Source organism: Heterodontus francisci, chromosome 37 (assembly GCF_036365525.1).
Source record: "Heterodontus francisci isolate sHetFra1 chromosome 37, sHetFra1.hap1, whole genome shotgun sequence".
Classification (NCBI taxonomy): domain Eukaryota; kingdom Metazoa; phylum Chordata; class Chondrichthyes; order Heterodontiformes; family Heterodontidae; genus Heterodontus; species Heterodontus francisci.
The window spans coordinates 14316163-14335183 of NC_090407.1; the positions used below are offsets into that span (position 1 = coordinate 14316163).

At 44.2% G+C, this 19021-nt stretch overlaps 1 protein-coding gene across 3 annotated transcripts in view; it reads right to left on the reverse strand.

Moving 5' to 3' along the window:
* LOC137352076 (multiple epidermal growth factor-like domains protein 6) overlaps positions 1 to 19021 on the reverse strand; it is a 392916-nt gene that overhangs the window by 93095 nt on the left and 280800 nt on the right. The window lies entirely within an intron of this gene.

The window sequence follows — 19021 nt, forward strand, 5'->3', positions numbered from 1 at the left end:
ATTTGGGTGGGTGTTGAACGGGAAAAGTATGACCCTTAGCAGCTCCCCCACCTGCTCACTCCAATCATTTTCCTTAAGCTTTCATCGTCCCACTAACTCCTTCCTTTCACCCTCACTCCCATCACTCTCTCTACCTTTCCCCCTTTGAACTATCCTCACCCCTGTATCCTGCCCTGTTCTTTACTCCACTGTCACTCACCTCGTCATTCAACCCTCTATCCACTTGCTCCCCTCAAATGGCAAGAGGCTGGTGGTTTTCCTCACCCTTGACCTCCTGACCTTCTTCCCTCCCTCTCCTATGCTTCCTTCCTCAAAGTTTCCCTGAAAGAGATTATTTTCAAAATTAAACTGTTTTCTACAAATAAGTTAAAGGGAAGAAACTGTCTGTCTTTCTTTCTATTTGTGTTTCTCTTTCTCCCTCACAGCTCCTCTCTCTTCACCTCACCTCTCTCTCACTTTATCTATTTATACCTCTCTCTCTAGCCCTCTGTCCTGTGGATTTTAGAAATTAGAATCTCTGTATCACAGGTAAAGTTATTAGCGTTTGCCTTTTCTAACTGTGGACAAAATACAGGTTAAATAATTAGCTGACTTCAACATTCATCCATTTTGTTATTTTGTAAATGGAATTAACATTAATGAAGAAAGATTCTCTTCCCTTCTCTCTTCTCTCCTCCCTCCCAGTTTATTATGGTTTCTAATGTTCATTGAACACAAACAAAGTTAAAACAGGTATCTAATTACTACACTGTCATTTTACCCACTCTTTTCTGCCTTATTCCAAGGCTCTACTGCCAAAGTTACATTATAAGGTGATTAGGAACCCCCCCCCCCACCCCTCCACCACCATGGGAATTCTCCCATGTAGTGTTACAGTTTGACCTCTGACCTCTGCTATAGCCTGGTAAGCCTCTGCACTCAGAACTGTGAAGCCCGCCTGCAAGGTTGGCCGAATCTAATTGAGTGGGATGGGCTTGGGGAGGGAGTCTGGTTCCTACTATACATGAGACAATGGAACTACAGAAAATTGTCAGATCAACTTAATCTTTCACCATTTTAAGCATCCTGTTGGCACTTTGTTAATGTTATGAAGGGGCTCAACAGAGATATAGAAAAAATGTTTCTGCTTGTGAGGGAATCAAAAGGTAGGGGCCATCAAGGGCAATTAGGGATGGGCAATAAATGCTGAACTAGCCAGCAATGCCCACATCCCAGGAACGAATAAAAAAAAGGTACTCATTAATAAATTCAATAAGGAATTCAAGAGAAAACTTCTTTATTTGAGAGTGGTGATAATGTGGAATTTGTTACCACATGGATTAGTTAAGGCAAATAGCAAGGATGCAATTAAGGGGAGGCTAGATAAAAAATAAGGGAGAAAGGAATAGAAGGATCTTTTATTCACACATGGGATATGGGTGTTACTGAAAAGGCTAGTGTTTATTGCCCATCCGTAATTGCCCTCATGGAGGTGATGAGGAGCCGCCTTCTTGAACCGCTGCAGTCCATGTGAGGTAGGTACACCCACAGTGCTGTTAGGAAGGGAGTTCCAGGATTTTGAACCAGTGACAGTGAAGGAATGGCGATATAGTTCCAAGTCAGGATGGTGTGTGACTTTGAGCTGAACTTGCAGGCGATGGTGTTCCCATGCGCCTGCTGCCCTTGTCCTTCTTGCTGTGAGTCTGGAGTCACATGTAGATCAGACCGGGTAAGGAAAGCAGATTTCCTTTCCTGAAAGAAAGTAGTGAACCTGATAGGGTTACTTGAAGTAGGGTAGGTCAAGACTCCCGCAGAGCATAAACACCTGCATGGACCAATTGAGTCAAATGGCCAGTGCCTGTGTTGTAATTTCTATGTAAAATTCTACATTTAAAAACAGCGTTTGAATATAGGCGGCAGAATTCTAGCAATCTGTGGGCTGCATTTTTCCTGCCAGAATTGGCAGCATAACTTAGTGGTAAGTTGTAGCTCAGTGGATAGCATTCTCATCTCTGTGTCAAGAGGGTTGTGGGTGCAAGCCCCGCTCCAGATACTTGAGAACAAAATTCATGCCGATGCTCCAGTGCAGTACTGACGGAGAGCTGCACTGTTGAAGGCACCATCTTTCAGATGAAACATTAAACCGAGGGCCCCATTTGCTCTCTCAGGTGGATATAAAAATCCCACAGCAATAGTCAAATAAGAGTAATATTTATCCCTCAACCAGCATCACTATAAAAAGATTATATGGTCACTATCACATTGCTGTTTGTGGGAGCTTGCTGTGCACAAATTGGCTGCCGCCTTTCATACATTACAATGGTGACTACACTTAAAAAGTATGTCATTGGCTGTAAAATGCTTGGGGATGCCCAAGGCGCTATATAAATAAGTTCATTCATCCTGAACTCTCCTGCCCTTGTCTTAAATTAATAACAATTGCCCTTTATTTCTAAGTGTCCAGTATCACAGTCCCTGCTCCCCTCACCTACACCTGTGTAATTTGGGGTTTTCCACAGTTCATTGAAAATTGCTCTCCATACACTCCCACTTGTAATTTTGAAGTTCTGGATGTCGAAATTAGTCGCGCAGTCACAGATTCAGCATTCATCAGCAGGAAGGTGAAGAGATGACTCCTCTCATTAGCACCGTGCTCAGCTCCTGTTCCACACAAAGGCAGGTTGATTTCCACAAATCCTTTCTACAGAAACCAGGCCAACATCCTCTTTCCCCAGAAACCCCCTCCTCCCCCCCCCCCCCACTAAAATAAACACAGTCTCAGGTGAAAGTTCACTTGATAAAAGAACCCCCACTTCCCATGGCACCTATCAGCCGCGTAGTTCCTTCTTCACACCTCTGCCATGTTTTCAAAACTGTATAGTACTGCAAAGACTAGGGTTAGATTAGTGCATGGGTTGCATCTTTGCAGCATGATATTGCAGTGAAACATCCCAAAATACTTGACATACAGGAGGTAGATCTTGACTGCGATGGTGTAAAACTGAAACATTGAATCAGCAGCCCATGTGACATCTCTCCCAACTCTACTGGAAATAAAAATCAGGACAGATATAAAACCGGTTGCTGATTCGCTGACACCCATTTTACATTATTGTGCAAAGCAGCCATTTTGTGCACAGCAGAACCCCAGATCTTTGCTGCTGTTGGTTGACCAGAACACCAGGGAGAGCTCCCTGCTCCTCTCTGAATAATGCCGCAGGACTGTTTACATCTACCACAGCAGCCAGATTAAGCCTTGGTTTAACATCTCACATCTCATTTGAAAGACAGCAGATGGCTCCAACTGTGCAGCACTCTGTACTGCACTGACATGTCAGCCTAGATTATGTGCTCAACTCTGGCCTGAACCAACGACCTTCAAGGACCCTGTCTGCCCTCTCAGGTGGACATAAAAAATAACATGGCTCTATTTTGAAGGAGAGCAGGTGTCCTGGACAAAATTTATCCTGCAATCAACATCACCAAAAAACAGATGACCTAGTCAATTATTTCATTGCTGTTTGTGGGATATTACTGTGCACAACTGGCTCCTGCATTTCCTACATTACAATAATAACTCCACTTCAAAAATACTTAATTGTCTGTAATGTGCTTTTGGGAGGTCCTGAGATAATGAGAGATGCAAACTAAATATAAATTCTTTCTTCTTTCTAACCAATCGTATTAAGCACCACATATGGTGCCCTCCCCATATAAGCCCCCAGAAACCAAAGAGCATGATCAAAGGGGCAAATCCTTAGTGAAATAAGTCTCTGGCCTCTTTTACCTGAGGTTTGAACCCAGAAAAATGGGGGTATCCCAGGGGCAAGGGGCAAGAATATTGACTGCCTTATAACTAACACAGGATGGGCTTGAGGACAAATCGAGGCCTTTATAAGGCAGAAGCCAGTATTATGTACTGTACAATGAACCTCTCCTGGGATTTCCCTATGGGATCTTGCCCGCTACAGGTAATTCCAGTAGAATACAGCAACTCAGTAGCGCTACTATCTCGGCGCTGTGGAGCCGCTGTGAGAATAAGCGGAGGCAAAACCAAGAACCGTGGATGGGATTCAAGACAGAAACTGTAATGTATTAAGCAATAATTGACCAGCTCAGCTACTGCCGTTTTGATTGGATGCTAACCAGATCTGTTTCAAATCTTGCCAAGCATCTGCCATTTGTGTTATAAATCGTGTCAGTTACAAACGAAGCTGCCTCCTGTTAAATAAAGACAGATGGAAATCATTTTTCTTTTCAATCTGTTCCCACTTTACTCTCCTCTCCTGAAGGCAATATTCTTGCTGGGGTGCAGAAATCAAAAACTGACCGCCTCCCTGGGCTTTGCGGTTTTGTCATGGCACTGGACAGTCTATTTAGCCACTGTCACCATGGCAGCTGTTGAAAAATCATACAGTAAACTCTCCGATTCTACACTCCAGGTGTAGAGTCATAATCCAATGAAACCCAGATCAGAACTAGGACTACAACACGGTCTCTCTCATCTGTGATCCCTTTGTGTTGGTCTCCCCACTGGAATCACAGCATCGGAAGGTTCCCCTGGAATATCTGTCTGGGGCTACAGTCTGATTCATGTTGAACAGTTTAGGGCAAAGGATACTCTCGGTGGTATTATATTGTATTTCTCAGCAAGTTCAAACCCTCTCTCTGCTATTTTAACCCACTTTAAACATGTTAACACCTCTGCTAAAGTCACAGAGAATTCGTTACTAGCAAGTTCAGTGTTTGCACTTTGGTGGCAGTAATTTCTACCCTTGTGGGGAAGGCAGTCACTTATTTTATATATTTCCCCCTTCCTTTTTTCTGCCATCCACTTACGCTCCCCCTTGCTGGGAATTGCACAGGGAAGTGGTGGCAATTCAACTGGTAATTTGCTTCTCTGCCAATGTCCAGTAGACCTGCCCTCTCCCCAAGTGAGAAGAAGTTACTCTCTGTTCTATGGCCAAGATTGGGAACTCGCTGGGAACAGTTTGGGGGTTTTACTCAGATACTTGAAAGGGAATTGGATTTCTACTTGAAAAGGAAAACGATTGCGGCACTATTGGGAAAGAGCAGGGGAGTGGGACTAGTTGAACAGTTTTTTCAGTCAGTATCGGCATGATGAGCCGAAAAGCCTCCTGTGCTGTAAGATTCTGACACTTCCTCTCAGTGCCAAAGACCACTTCTTTAAGTAAGACTTGGCTCCCTTTCAACCTGTATACATTGACTGGGGCTGAATCCAAGTCAGTATGCAGGTGGACCCAAGTCTGATGGAAATTCTATGGGAATTCTTCCTGCGGGTACCAACAGGGCAGATGAAATTTAGCTGGTGTCATTTGTTAAGTGTGAAGCATGACCTACACTCTATCTGCAACCAAGGAATTCACAGAATCACAAGAATCACAGAATTGTTACAGCACAGAAGGAGGCCATTCGAGAACAGTTTAGGAACATAGCAACATAGGATCAAAGGAGCAGGAGTAGGCCATTCAGCCTGTCGAGCCTGCTCCGCCATTCAATCAGATCATGGCTGATCAGCTACCTCAACACCACTTTCCCATGCTATCCCCATATCCCTTGATGTTCCTCCCTATCTACTCTGTCCAGACCCCTCATGATTTTGAATACCTCTATCAAATCACCTCTCAGCCTTCTCTAAAGCAGACAGTCCCAAATTCTCCAATCTATCTTCATAAACTGAAGTTCCTCATCCATGGAACCATTCTCGTGAATCTTTTCTGCACTCTCTCCAATGCCTTCACATCTTTCCTAAAGTGCAGCACCCAGAACTGGACGCAGTACTCCAGCTGAGGCCGAACTAGTGTCACATACAAGTTTAACATAACTTCCTTGCTCTTGTACTCTATGCCCCTGTTAATAAAGCCCAGGATACTGTATGCTTTATTAACCGCCCTCTCAACCTGTCCTGCCACCTTCAATGACTTATGCACATATACACCCAGGTCCTCTGCTCTTGCACCCCCTTTAGAGTGTTCCCCTTTATTTTATATTACCTCTCCATGTTCTTCCTACCAAAATAAATCACTTCACATTTTTCCGCATTGAACTTCATCTGCCACTTGTCCGCCCATTCTGCCAACTTGTCGATGTCCTTTTGAAGTTCTACACTATCCTCCTCACAGTTCACAATGCTTCCAAGTTTTGTATCATCCACAAGTTTTGAAATTGTGCTCTGTACACCAAGGTCTAGGTTATTAATATATATCAGGAAGAGCAAGGGACCCAACACTGACCCCTGAGGAACTCCACTACAAACCTTACTCCAGCCCGAAAAACATCCATTAATCACTGTTCTGTTTCCTGTCACACAGTCAATTTTGTATCCATTTTCAGAATCACACTGATGAGCCTTTCTCCAATCTTTACAAAAATATGTGTTTGACTGCTCTACATAATCTGGCAAGGACATGGGTATCATTCTGTGATTCATCCTCACACCAACTTCCCATTCTCATTCATGCTAAAAAGCACATTTTTTTCTGAAGGCCACAATCCCAACCAATATTTTAGAATCATAGAATGATACAGCACTGAAAGAGGCCATTCAGCCTATTGTGTCTGTGGTAGTCTCTTGGGTAGTGCTTTCCAATTAATATCACTCTCCTGTTCTTTCCCCATAGCCCTGTAAATTTTTTCCCTTCTTGTTCAAGATGATCTTTTACTTACTTGGGATCTCTTTCCCAAACCACTTTATTTCACCACCTCATTCCCTTCCTTCAAAAGCCAATTAAAAACCTACCAAATTTCTCTGTATTTTCAGTTCTCCCTCCCTCAAACTTCCCTGCCCCCTGCTCAGTGCCCCTCCTATCTCTGTAAAGCACATTCTTCTACATAAAGAATGCTATATAAACATAAGTTGCTGAGGGAGACTCTGGAACCTTACACAATGTTGCATCAGGTAATAATGGGTTTGTGCCTCATGTTTCCAGCAGAGTGGGCAGCTTTCTGGCCACTCCCCACAGGAAGTGCAAATAGTATTGTGGGGCCATTAAATCTATTTAACAATCCTGTATTTATAGGGTCCTTTCACTCATCGAATGGAAGTTGGGATAACCTACCCTCCCAGTAGTAGTCATTGGGGTTCTTTTTCAATGGCGAGCAAGAAAAGAGCACGTATTGTAGTTTAGTGAACATCCCATAGATAGGCAGATAGTAAATGGCAGTCCAGAGACAAGTCTACACAGCATGCATATACGTTCTCAGCAGATTGAAGATTCGAAAACATGAGGGCGGGCAGGGGCGGTGGCAGTTCCTCTACGTATAATTTATTTATTTATTTTATTTATTTATTTAGAGATACAGCACTGAAACAGGCCCTTCGGCCCACCGAGTCTGTGCCGACCATCAACCACCCATTTATACTAACCCTACACTAATCCCATATTCCTACCACATCCCCACCCATAACTACCCAACTGACCAAAATACAAGTCTTCAGAGGGCAGTAAGTGGAGGGGAGGTGGATCAAGAGTGGTGCCTGGGTTGTATTATCAGTGTCCTCTGCAGTAAGGGAGGGGCAAGGGCCAGCAAAAGCCAATTGATGATCCACAAGATACAGGAACTCAGAGCAGTCAGTTCAAGATCAGCGTCTGCAGAGAACCAGGCCCCTGCCCAACTTCTTAACCAGGAAGGCTGCGAAGCTCACGTTTAATGTCCTGAATGCAATGCCTGAATTTAACAGGAATATGGGATTTAATCTGAAAACAATCTGGCTTTATCTCCCCATCACAATGAGGACCATAATATTTCAATTGAAGAGAGAGTGATACATGTTACAGTGCAAAACCATGATTTAAATTTCAAGTGCATCATTATTATTTCTCTCATAATGATGGAGTACTATGTATAGTTCTAGCCACTGCACCTTAGAAAGGATACATTGGCTGTGGAAAGAGTGCAGCACAGATTCACCAGAAGGTCACAGGGCTTCAAGACTTCGATTATGAGGAGAGATTCCATAAAGTAGACTTGTAATCCCTGCAGGATAGAAGGTTATGGGTGATTTGTTGGAGGATTTTAGGAATTTGGAAGGAATTGATAAGAGTAGAGAGAAACTTCTTCCACTGGTGCGGGAGTCTAGGACAAGGGGACATAACCTTAAAATCAGGGCCAGGCCATTCAGGGGAGAAGTGAGGAAGCATTTCCTACTTATAGGATGGTAGAAGTGTGGGTTTCTCTCCCACAAAAAGCAGTAGATACTAGCTCAATTAATAATTTTAAATCTGAAAATGATGGATTTTTGATAGCCAGGGGTGTAAAAAAACATGAAATCAAGGTCGGTGGATGGAGTTAGGATACAGATCAGCCATGATCTCACTGAATGGATGAACAGGCTCGAGGGACTGAATGACCTCCTCCTGTTCATATGTTCATTGTTCCTTGGGCCATTGCTGGAGGGGAATCAAGCCAGACAATCCTTGCTCAGTTGCAAGACACAAACTGCTGAGACCTATTTACTGGAACCTGCTCAACACGTGGGCTAAATTGGGAAACAAGGCAACTGCCTTTTGAATAATAACCCTTTTGCTCTAATCTATCGTTGTTTAGAAGTTTTGCATATAGTGTGCTCTTTCTGCATATATCATACTGAAATCCTGTCACACTTGGTTGCTAAGACCTACATGGTTGCAGAACAGTGTAACCAATTCACCAAAGCATCACTGGGGGATATCAGATATAAGTTTAAAGAAGGTTCATCACACATGCAAATTTCTGTGTTACACTTTGTGAAAAAAACTATTTACAGAAGATTTGATTAATTTTCAGCATCCACAGTATTTTGCTTTTTATTTTGTTTATTATTATTTTAAAATATTCAAGCTAGCCTTGTATTAGAACACTGTGAAATCACCACTACAACTTACGTTCAAACCTGACCAAGTGTGAAGGGATGAAATGTATAGAGCAGTGGTACAATCTACCAATCCAAATTGGCACACACTCAATGACTTTGTATACCACATGCTACACCATAGGCTGCCAAGATGGTTCATCCAGAGATGGTTCATCTTTTTGGGTGGTAAAATGACTTAGGACACTGTCCTGCCACCACTTGGGCCTGGGTTCAAATCTTATCCAAACAGAGAAATTAAGCTCAAAAGAAAAATACTGCAGATTATGGAAATCTGAAATATAAACAGAAAATGCTGGAAATACTCAGCAGGTCAGGCAGCATCAGTGGAGAGAGAAACAGAGTTAACGTTTCAGGTTGGTGAACTATCATCAGAACTGGGAAAAGTTAGAAATGTGAGAGGTTTTAAGCAGGGAGGAAGATGGAAAATAAACAGAAGGGAAGGTCTGCGATGGGGTGCAAGACAGGGGAGATTAAATGACAAAAGAGTTGGTGGTGCAAAGCCAAAGGGAGTAGTAATAGGACAAGTAGTGAAACAAAAGATGTATCTAGAGGAAGTGTGAATGGCAGACTGATGAACAGATACTGTCTGAAAGCAAAAACATGGGGAAAACGAGACTAAAACAGAAACCTGCAAAGAAAAAAGAGACAAATGGCAGCAGGGATTACAGTCTGAAATTGTTGAATTCAATGTTGAGTCCGGAAGGCTGTGGAGTGGCTAATTGTAAGATGTGCTGTTCATTGAACTTCATCAGAACACTGCAGGAGGCAAAGGACAGAGAGGTCTGCATGAGAGCAAGGTAGAGAATTAAAATGAAAGGCAACCGGGTGCGTGTCCAGAGCATGGATCTTTTTGTCCATGAGACCCACCATTTGCACCCTCAACCCTATTCCCATTAAAATGCTAACCATTCATCTTCCTTTCCTGGTCCCTATGTCAATGATATTATTAACGGTTCTCTCTCCTCAGGTACTGTCCCATTCCCCTTCAAATATGCCGTCATCCCCCTTTATCCTCAAAAAAAACCTCGATCCCTCTGTCCTTGCAAACTCATGCCCCATCTCAAACCTCCCTATCCTCTCCAAAATCCTTAAATGTGCTATTGCCTCATAAATCTTTTCTGGCACGCCATGTTTGAATGCCACCAATCAGGGTTCCAACCCTGCCACAGCAGCGAGACAGCTCTTATCAAAGTCACAAATGATATTCTATGAGATTGTGACCAAAGTAAATTATCCCTCCTCTTCCTTCTCAGCCTGTCTGCAGTCTTTGAAACAGCTGACCAAACCATCTTCCTCCAACGCCTCTCACCATCATTCAGCTGGGTGGGACTGCACCCTGTTCCATTCTTATCCAGTCATAGCCAGAGAAGCACTTTTTTTTTTAGAGATACAGCACTGAAACAGGCCCTTCGGCCCACCAAGTCTGTGCCGACCATCAACCACCCACTTATACTAATCCTACCCTAATTCCATATTCCTACCACATCCCCACCTGTTCCTATATTTCCCTACCACCTACCTATACTAGGGGCAATTTATAATGGCCAATTAACCGATCACCCTGCAAGTCTTTGGCATGTGGGAGGAAACCGGAGCACCCGGAGGAAACCCACGCAGACACAGGGAGAACTTGCAAACTCCACACAGGCAGTACCCAGATTTGAACCCGGGTCGCTGGAGCTGTGAGGCTTGCAATGGCTTCTCTTCCTGCTCCTGCACCATTACTTCTGGTATCCCCCCAAGGGTCTGTCCTTGGCCCCCTCATATTTCCCATCTACACCCTGCCTCATTGACGACGTCATCCAAAAATACATCAGTTTCCATATCTATGATTCTATGCATGCTAACAACACCCAGCTCTTAATTCACTCCCACCTCTCTCGACCCCTCCACTGTCTCTAAACTGGCATGCTGCTTGTCCAACACCCAGTACTGGATGAGCAGAAATTTCCTTCAACTAAATATTGGGAAGACTGAAACCATTATCTCTGGTCCCCGCCACAAACTCTGTTCCCTTGCCACTGATCCCAACCTTCTCCCTGTTAACTGTCTAAGGCTGAACCAGACTGTTTGCAACCTTGATGTCATATCTGACCCAAGAAGAGCTTCCAACCATATATTTGCACCATCATTAAGACTATCTATTTCTACCTCTGTAACATCGCCTGACTCGCCCCACATCAGCTGCTAAAACCCGTATCTGTGCCTTTGTTACCTCTAGACTTGACTATTTCAATGCACTTCCAGCCAGCTTCCATCATTCTATCCTCTGTAAACTTAAGGTTATCCAAAACTCTGCTGCCTGTGTCCTAACTTGCACCAAATCCCATCACCCGTGCGCTCGCTGGCCTGTTTTGACTCCAAGTTAGGGAAGGCCTCGATTTCAAAATTGTCATCCTTGTTTTCAAATCTCCCCACGGCCTCGCCCCTCCCTCTCTCTCTAATCTCCAGTCCTACAACCCTCCAAGATACCTGTGTTCCTCCAATTCTGGCCTCTTGAGCATCACCAATTTTAATCACTTCACAGTTAGTTAGTGGCTGTGTCTTCAGTTGCCAAGGCCCTAAACTCTGGAATTCTCCCCCTAAACCTTCCCACCTCTCTTTCCTCCTTTAAGAATCTCCTTAAAATACCTCTCCAACTGTTCTAATATCTCCTTATGTGCTCAGTGACAAATTTTGTTTGATAACGCTCCTGTGAAGAGCCTCAGGATGTTTTACTACATTAAAGGTGCTACATAAATACAAGTTGCTATTGTTGTTGTTTAAAATATAAGGTAAAAAGAAAAGCAGCATCACTTCTGTTGAGATGAAGCAAAAACAAACAGGAATGTGGCTGGCAAAGAACCAGAACAATTCAATCCTCAGTAAGACAAAGAAAATCTCTTCCCAGGAAGTAGTCAAATCCTCTTCTGGAAATTGGACATGTCTATGACTGCGCGGGAATAGACTGTCCATTCATGTTGCTGTAGCTTTGGGTTACAATTGCACCCCACAGAGTTTAATAAGATCCCACCTTGGCAGTCAGATGAAATTCCAGTACCTTGCACAAAGAACAAGCATCTGGAGATCCTGGAGAGCCTCCAAATTTCCATGAAGCCAGACTGGTGTGGGAAGAGTTGCCTGCCCATTCCCAGCTTAGTCAATGGATTGTAGACATCACAGTCACTCATTTGCCTGCATGAGTCACTGACCACTAGGCTACAAAGCCCAGATGTACATCATTAGTGTGTCCTTAAAACAAACAAGGGCTTGAAATGAGATGGTGCAACAATACAGCCTTTATAAACAAGTTTCATCCACACCAAACAGCTCTTGCGTGCACAGTCCCCACCTGTCAACAGGTCCATAGGCCAAAGCTCCCCTATCTCATTCCCAATCTTGACTCTTACCTTTGAAGCTTCTTCTCTTAATGAGACAAAGTCTCTTTTGCCTTCACAAGATACTTTCTTCTCCTTGCACGATTCTCATGCTCCCATTTTAGTTGCTAAGCGGATCGTCAATAATCTTCTCCCAAATGTCCTCCAACGTTACTTGAACTGGTGATATATGCTGCAGCCGCCAAGGTGCCAGTTCTCCCTGTAAGAATGCTGCTGCCCTCCAATGACCACCACTCTGTGAGACGATGGTTGAGATCCTCCCTTCCGAAGGCCCTGACTCATGCTGGGATACAGTTCCACTGATGGCAGAGGCCCTGGTCCAAGTGACTATTCTTGATGGCAAGTTACCATGGTTACCCCTATTAGCCCAGATAGAATTGCCAAACAAATAAAGTTGTGGTGAGTCTGAATGCTAGCCAGCACTGGTGACAGAATCGTGGTCAGTGAGACATTAGGCCGGAACTTCCAGTCGTGGTCAGCAGTATGTTAAACCAGAGCCTCCAGTAGCAGTCAGCACAGAGATCAGCCGGAGTCTCCGGCTGTGATCAGTGGGGAGTTAGGCCGCAGCCTCGAGTTGTGGTCAGCGACTTTAAAACAAGGACAACTGGCCATAACGTGCAGACTGGGTTTTTCTTTCACATTGTACTGTGCTCTCATTAAGTGACCTCATGCCTGTGGAAATGTAATCCCTATCTGAACTCATTCCTGTGGTTTCCGGGATTATTTGGTCCAATTTCAGCACAACCACAGGAATTTATTTGTCCTGGAAAGAGCGTTCTAGACACTGCCAAATCTGAAAGACGATCAGGAATCTGTAGCCTTGTTGAATGCTGAATTTACCTGTTTTTTTTTATAAGCAGGACTGTCATTTATTAAGTTTTACTTTATAAAGTGCCAGGTAGTGTTAAGTGTGAGGTTAGCATTACACTGGCAAGGTACAGCTCAGGCGAATTGGAGCAACAATATCCAAGTTTACTTTATTTGGGATACTAAACACCAAACACAACAGGAAGGTTTCTTCCCTGCTTGGCATGGATTTAAACCGTAAGAACATGGCTCTGATAGGCAGAGGTCGTTAACTCAATTAGGCTGGATTACAAAGAGGACGGAGTTATGCTTCAATTGTGTAGAGCCTTGGTCAAACTCCATCTTGAGTACTCTGTTCTGTTCTGGGCACTGCCCCTCGGGATGTCAGGATGCATATATTGACCTTGAAAGAGGGTGCCTCACAGATTCAACAGAATGATTTCGGGGCTAAAAGGGTTAAATTATGAGAACAGGTTGCATAAACATGGTTTGTGTTCACTTGATTATGGAAAATAGGGGGATGACCTATTAAAGGTGTTTAAAATGTGAACAGCACTCAACAGGGTAGATACAGAGAAACTATTTCCTCAAGTGGGGAACATAATCTTAAAGTTACAGTTAGGTCATTCGGGAGTGAAATTGGGAAGCACTCTTCACACAAAAGAATAGTGGCAATCTGAAATTCTCTCCCCCAAAAGGCTGTGGATGCGGGGAGACAATTGGAGCTTTTAAGACTGAAAGCGGGTAAGAGCCTCAAGGAGTGTGGAGCAAAGGCAGGTAAATGGAGTTGAGGTCCAGATCAGCCATGTTCTAACTAAATGGCGGAGCAGGCTCCTGTTTCTATGTTCCTAAATCACGTTGTCTGATATCAGTAACAAACACCGACTTGTTTGAACTTGAAATTTTAAAATTTGTTTTCAGGATATGGGTGAGGTTCTGAAGACCACATTTATTGCCCATTCCTGCTTGTCTGGGGAAGCTGTTGATAATCCTTCTAGTAATTATCTGCTAGGCTTCTTCATAGGATATTAAAAATGAGGCATGTAATGAGGCATGTATAGGTCGGACAGGGCAGGGGTCGCAGGTTCCCTTCCCTGAAGGACACCATTGGGTTTTAATAACAATCTAGAACCTTTCATGGAAGTTATCTGTCGCCAGCCCACAAATGACCAGATCTGAATTAAAATTCAACTCACAACATGCCAGGAAGGGGGGAGATATGAACTCACGACCTCCATGTTGCAGATCTAGTATCATAACAAATCCACTGCCGTATCCTTGAGCACTATTTTAATGAAAGGCTTAAACCCATAGGTTGGCACCTTTGTTAAACTAGCAGGTAGAGGAATGTCAAACAAAAAATCGCCAACTCATTTGTTACTAATATCACATACCACAATTTCAATCCACAAATCCTCAGCAGAGAAGGACCATACTGCTCTCTGGTGTCTGGGGTATGCCCGAACTGAGATCCATCAGTCAAAATGGCAGCGTTCAAAAACACTATCCCCATCAGAATGAGAGCAGGGTAAAAAAAAAAGCTGGGCAAGGGGCATTGGGGTAGTTCCAGGACTTGGAGTTGTGAGCAGAGGGGAAATGAGGGGATATAATCCATGCTGAAAAGATTTGAGGCAGTCGAGGAAGGACACATAAAGAAAGACTTGCATTTCTATAGCTCCTTTCACAACCGCAGGACGTCCCAAAATGCTTTACAGCCAACAAAGTACTTTTGAAGTATAGTGACTGTTGTAATGTAGGAAACGAGGCAGCTAATTTGTGCATAGTAAGATCCCACAAACATCAATGTAATACTGACCAGATAACCTGTTTTTTACTGATGTTGGTTGAGGGATAGATATTGGCCACAACATCTGGTGAGAACTCCCCTGTTCTTCTTCCAATAATGGCAGTGGGATCTTTTACATCCACCTGAGAGGACAGATAGGGCCTTGATTTAATGTCTCATCTGAAAAAAGGCACCTCTGACAGTGCAGCACTCCCTCAGTTCTGCACTGGGTATGTCAGCCTAGCCTATGCGCTCAAGTCTCTGGAAGGGGGCTTGCTAATATTGGCAATGGGCATAACAACAAAAGCACCTCCCCACTCCAACAGTTTCAACTGTATTCAGATCCTGAGGGAAAAGGCTGCTGGGGATGAATTCCCACAGGCCCTGTACCCAGTCACCCAAGGCAACTTTGTCGGAGGCACAAAAATGCAGATGTGTGGTAGAGACGCCCTCTCCAGCCACTGCAGATATTCACTGCCAGCATTTTAGGACGACCAACCCCCTCCCCCACTCCCTCCGTAGGGAGCAACGACCTCTCTACGGGGTGTCATTGGGAGGCACAAACTCAGAATACTTAGACTTCATGAGCTCCAATAACTTCAGGACATTCCGATCCGGTACAATTAGTATTCATGGGAACCCAGCCAGACATCATTTGTAAAATATGTAAGTCAATCACTGCACTGTGTCTGGAATCCATACAATGATAATTTAACACAGCTCACTCAGCAGCACAACATCTTCAATCAATAGAGCAAAGAGATCAATCATAAAGCTGAAAACTATTTTTTGAAAATGTCTTTGCTGATGAAATACTGAGAATATAAGGTTTGCCTAAAGACCAATCTATAAAACAAAATATGGCATCTCAACTGACATATGAGAGTACAATGTCTGCGAAAGGAGAATGTGGTAAAAGATGATTCACAATGCCGCAAGAAAGCTTGAAGCAAGTCATTTCAAGCTAGCTGAACAAAGACAGCCAAAGGAAACCAAGGAAATATCAGCCCTTAGATCAATCTGACGTCCAATGTCCTGTGTATGAAAAAACATTCCTCGTGGAAATCAGACTTTACAGTCATTGGAACGTACAACCTGTATTAAATTCAAGATGAACCGCAAGCTGTCATCATCGACAATGGACAAACCATCATCATCATCATTACGGACAGCAGCAGGGAGTTGTTTGGTCATTCAAATCAGGAAAGTCCAAGGTTCAATTCCTGGCCAGTGCTGACTTGGTTGATGTCAGTCAAGGTGCAGAGAGGAGAATCAAGACCCTGCTTCTGGTCACTGTTGAGTAAGCCTTGGTGGAAGAGTACGTGCTCTGTATGGATACAGATTGTGGTTTGTTAATGTTGGCCTCCACAGTCAAATAGCGAACATTCACTGTAAAAGTTGACCACATGAAGAATGGCCATGAGGGGTCTGGAGTGGGTGCACTATGGAGGAGGGGATGTGGCTGTGTTCAAACGATGTGAATCGAGGTAGTCACACCCACGAGCCGTGGCACCATGGAGCTGTTGATCGGTGAAAAGATGTGCAGGGGCATCGATTGTGAGGGAAGAAAAGCACAAAGAAAAAATCTAAAATAACTCTTGAGAGATTGAGGAGCACCAAGAAAGGCATCAAGAGCCCAGAAGCATTTTTTATGCACTGTCAGAGGCAAGTGCTGGGAATTAGTCGGTTTCACATTTGTCCACAACTCAGATGTAACAAATGAGAGCTGAACCTAGAGAAGACTGAAGTCATCATTAATCGTCACAGGCAGGCTCTCTTTGGCACATAACCCACCTCGGAGACAGAGTTCTCATAAACAGGGCACTGAACATCGGAACTGAGGTCAGGAAGGCACACAGGACTACTGCAGATTGGAGACCAATCATTAGGACATAGGAACACAGGAGCAGGAGTAGGCATTCAGTCCGTGGAGCCTGCTCCGTCATGCAATTAGATCAGAGCTGATCATCTATCTCAACGTCACTTTCTATCCTCGTTTAACCTCTGGTGGTATCAGATCGGAAACAATCCAGTGGAAGTCTCTGTTGTTTGGAATGAAGCAGTACAGCACTGTAATGGTTGGTCATGCTCCCGACCACCACTGCCTAAGCCTTTGTGTGATTGAGAAGTTTTGCTGCTGCAGCTTTGCATGGGGGTGGGGTGGCATGGGTGGAGGAGAAACTATCACAAGATGCCGTCCTCTCCTTGCAAATTCATTATCATTGTGCATCCTTCCTGGGAGACCTGGGAGAGTGTAACAATCTGCACCTCCAAATGTTTAAATCACTGGGACCCACAGATCCATTCTGGGGTGTGACAGGGGTATGATTTCACTGCCCTTGCCCATGGCAAGCTACTTGGCCCACTGCGACAGCATATCATAAAATCACTGCAGGAAATCAATCCTATGAAGTAATACTTGTATGGCCCCTGTACCCAGCTCTCTGCAGCCTAATGTCTGTCTGCATGCTGAATAAAAATGAAACAACAGACAGGAAATTACAGTAACAAACAGGGGCCAATGGTGTATATTTCCTCACTAATGATTTTGCCTTTCCACCATTGGCCTAGTGGGTAAATACACTACCTAGTCTGGTACTAACATGATGGACAATTCTAGATCTGGTGCTGACCCTTGCTAAATGAGTTTATCTCACGCAGAGCACCAATTGGAAATGTTAAAATGGCCTCGTGTTCAGGAGAGGAAAAAGATGTAAGGTTCCTACTCCTGACTGTTATCTTGTGATTCCTGTTGGAAACTGCGCACTCGCGGATCTCAAGTGAGGATGGGACTGACCCCAGCAGCGATGGCCTTCATGGCCAAAAAGGCAGCCAACACTCACGGATCTGTAGGCTTATATGAGGATCAGACCCTGCATGCCATGTATCAGGTGTGAGGACTCCTGTATCTGAATTTCCAACCTGTATGCTTGATGCACAGATCTTTGTACAAACCAGTAAAATTAACCACCCCTCCCCTCCTCTCCACCACCCCACCCCATAGCCCAGGAGCAGTCAACTTCTTTAGAAGAGGGAAGAAATAATGAGTTTCCTAAACTGCAAACCTGTTTTTTGCCAATCTCCTAATACTCTTGCCCTCCTGCAGGCAGCCTGTCAGCACCAATTCAGCTCCCACTCTGAGTGTGGGTCCTATGGACCACGAATCTCTTTACAATCACAAGGCCCCAAGGGTTTGAGTATGAGGCCAAGAATGTGGTGATGTGCTGTAGGCTGTAGTCTGGCGCCCACCTGTTGCATTGAAGGCGTCTTTTCATCAGTCAAACACGTCGAGAATGTTCATCTCCTGAAGCTCTTCAATTACAGGGATCAGCTAATTTCATGCTTCATCTCTTCTCAGTCCAAATATTTACTGAGACCAGAAGCCGGGGGTGGTAGGACCAAGCATTACTCCAATTACTCTTGCACAGAGAGTGAGCAAGCATACTCAGCAGTCAGGAGCAGTCAGTCAGCTACCCAGTTATCGGGCTGATCAGAAGATTCCACAAGACTTTGTCCTCTGGCACCTCCTGTAACTGTCTGTTGATTATCTGCTCATCCATTCAGTGCTCCTCATACATGGTCTCTCCATCCTGGCTTCAACTTGCACAAAAGGCCTCTTGCCAAGTGGGGTGCAACCCATCACTCTCTGAGGTTATGCCATTCTCCTAGCTAAGACCCAACGTCCTCCCAACTGACACCAGCAGCACTCCCTCAGTCCTGCGTTGGACTGTCAGCCTGCATTTTGTGTTCAAGTGTCTGGAGCTGGAACTTGAACCCACAATTTTCTGACTCAGGCGAGAGTACTACCAACTGTCAACTACAACAACAATTTGGATTTCAACAGTGACTTTAACATAGTGAAATGTCGCTGAAAATAGAGACATGTTGTTGAAGCTTTTCATCGTGCACTCATCAGGACAATCTGCAAGAATAACCAATGTAAAGGAAAACAACAACTTATACTGCATGAGACGAGAGTGCTGATTGGTTGGCAAGTGAACTCTGATTGGTCGAGGCGTTACCATGGAGAATGTACCAGTTTATGGTGACTGACAGTTAACTGCCAAGCTTTGTTTGAAATTTAAACCAGGCAGCTTGACTCTGATTGGTCAAGGCATTGCCCTGAGGAATGAACCAGCGAATGGCTGTCACTTATTTTGTTCATCTGAAACAGGTGCAATGTTTATACATGTTCTT